The sequence below is a fragment of the Eschscholzia californica genome, unplaced genomic scaffold, assembly GCF_041429995.1.
Source record: "Eschscholzia californica isolate CP2 unplaced genomic scaffold, dmEscCali1.0.p SCAF_2, whole genome shotgun sequence".
In the NCBI taxonomy this organism is placed as follows: Eukaryota; Viridiplantae; Streptophyta; class Magnoliopsida; order Ranunculales; family Papaveraceae; genus Eschscholzia; species Eschscholzia californica.
This window is the reverse complement of record NW_028238309.1, coordinates 28,757,771-28,760,730: the sequence shown is the minus strand read 5'-3', so window position 1 is coordinate 28,760,730 and position 2,960 is coordinate 28,757,771.

The window sequence follows — 2,960 nt, the reverse complement described above, 5'->3', positions numbered from 1 at the left end:
CTCCTCCGTTTAGACAAAAGACATAACCCGACTGCGATCGGAAATCATCTCTGTTCGTTTGGAAGCTCGCATCCACATGGCCTTCCGCGATTAGTTCGTCTTTCCCGCCATAAACCAAGAAGTGATCCTTAGTCCTTCTCAAGTACTTCAGGATATTTTTGGCTGCGGTCCAGTGTTTCTCACCTGGATTAGATTGGTAACGACTACACATACTCAGAGCATATGAGACGTCTGGGCGAGTGCAGACCATGGCATACATGATAGATCCTATTGCCGAAGCATAAGGCACCTTCTTCATGTGTGCTAGCTCATCAGGATCTCGGGGACACTGAGTCTTGCTAAGCGTCGTACCATGTGTCATAGGTAGGAATCCTCTCTTAGAGTCTTCCATCTTGAACCTCCCAAGAACCTTATCGATATAAGTCTCTTGACTAAGTCCAATCATCTTCCTCGATCTATCTCTATAGATCTTGATGCCCAATATATATTCTGCATCTCCTAGGTCTTTCATTGAAAAACACTTCCTAAGCCACTCTTTCACGGAGTCAAGCATAGGAATGTCATTTCCAACGATCAGTATGTCATCCACATACAGGACCAAGAAAACTAGGTTGCTCCCACTAACCTTCTTGTATACACAAGATTCCTCTTCATTCTTCAGAAAACCAAACTCTTTGATTTTCTCGTCGAATCGAAGATTCCAGCTCCGACTTGCTTGCTTCAACCCGTAGATGGACCTTTGAAGCTTGCAAACCTTTCCAGTATTCTCGGAATCCTCAAATCCCTCAGGCTATGTCATGTACACATCCTCTTCCAGTTTATCGTTCAGGAAGGCGGTTTTGACATCCATTTGCCAAATCTCCTAATCGTAATGAGCTGCAATTGCTAGAATAATCCTAATGGACTTAAGCATCGCGACAGGGGAAAAGGTTTCTTCGTAGTCTATACCCTGGACTTGTCTGTAACCTTTTGCCACGAGTCTATCTTTGAAAACGCTCACGTTTCCATCCTTGTCTGTTTTCATCTTGAAAATTCATTTGCATCTGATAGGTTTTACTCCATCGGGCAAATCAACCAAGTTCCAAACTTGATTCTCAGACATGGATTCCATTTCGGATTTCATGGCTCCCAGCCATTTTTCGGAGTCTGGGCTCGTCATAGCTTCTTTGTAGGTGATGGGTTCATTATCCGCTACCAACAACAACTCTTGTCGTTGAGATAACTCAATCAGCCTTGCGGACCTACGCGGGGCTTGAGCAACAGTTGAGACACTCTCAACTCCTTGAGGGTTCTCCTGCGAATCACATTCGCTCTGCGCGGGAGGATCTCCGAGATCTACCATCTCTTCCTCTCTTTCCTTTTCTATCGGCTCATAATAGTTAGGAATCGCGACTTCTGACATCGGTACAACTGTGTCAGTTTCTTGCTCAGATCGAACCTCTTCGATCTCTATATTTCTCCCACTTGTCTTCTTGGAAAGGAACTCCTTTTCAAGGAAGACACCATCACGAGCAACAAATACTTTGTTCTCTGATGGGTTGTAGAAGTAATACCCCTTTGTCTCTTTCAGATAACCGACAAAGAGACACTTGTCTGATCTTGGTGCTAGTTTATCTCCTTGTAAACGCTTTACATAAACATCGCAACCCCAGACTTTGAGAAAAGACAACTTTGGAACCTTTCCAGTCCATATCTCATATGGCGTCTTTTCTACAGCTTTTGACGGAGATCGGTTAAGTGTGAAAGCAGCCGTTTCTAGAGCATACCCCCAGAAAGTGTTAGGAAGATCGGCTAAGTTCATCATCGATCGAACCATGTCCATCAATGTTCGATTTTTCCTCTCAGACACACCGTTCATCTGAGGTGTTCCTGGAGGAGTGAGTTGTGAAACTATTCCGCAACTCCGAAGATGATCCTCAAACTCTTGACTCAAATACTCACCACCTCGATCCGATCGAATGGCCTTTATTTTCTTGCCAAGCTGATTCTCTACTTCATTCTGGAATTGTTTGAACACTTCAAACAATTCCGACTTATGCCTCATTAGATATACGTAACCATATCTAGTGAAGTCATCTGTGAACGTTATGAAGTAGCCATAGTTACCTCTTGCAAGTGTACTCATAGGTCCGCATACATCCGTATGTATCAGTCCTAACGGTTCACTCACCCGATCTCCTTTCCCCTTGAAGGACGATCTTGTCATCTTGCCCACTAAGCATGGCTCACATGTATCGTACGATTCCAAATCACACGATCCCAGAAATCCATCTGAATGAAGCTTCTGCATGCGTTTCATGTTAATGTGACCCAAACGACAATGCCAGAGATAACTTTGATTAGAATCATGAGTACGAAGCCGTTTCGTGTCTATGTTCAGGATTTCGTCTTCTATGTTCACAACATAAAGACCATTACGCAGCTTAGCACTGGTATAGAACATTTCACCTTTGTATAAAGAACAACTCTTGTCCTTTATTATAGCGTGATATCCCTCTTTGTCTAACACCGACGCAGAGATGATGTTCCTTGATATAGTGGTTACATAATAGCAATTATGTAGCACTAATATCAACCCAGTCTCTAAACTGAGCTCAAAAGTTCCTACAGCCACAACAGCAACTCTTGCCTTATTTGCGACTCGTAGAACCATCTCGCTCTTTGTCAGATACCTGACTTCCTTGAGCTCATCTAATTCTGAAATTATATGTGCTCCACATCCGGTATCATATACCCATGAGGGAGAGTAAGCCATATCTGCCAAATTGACCTCTATAACATAGGCACCGACTTCCACTTCCCTTTCTGGTAGCTCTATTACGCTTTCTTTCTTTGAAGCATCGAGAACTCTTCTCTGATCTTCCTCCCAATCTAGAAAGTCGTATAAATCTCTATCTAAACGTGAACTAATACTATTTGCCAACTCTTCTCTGGTCTACCCGTATTATCCCGAGGTAAAA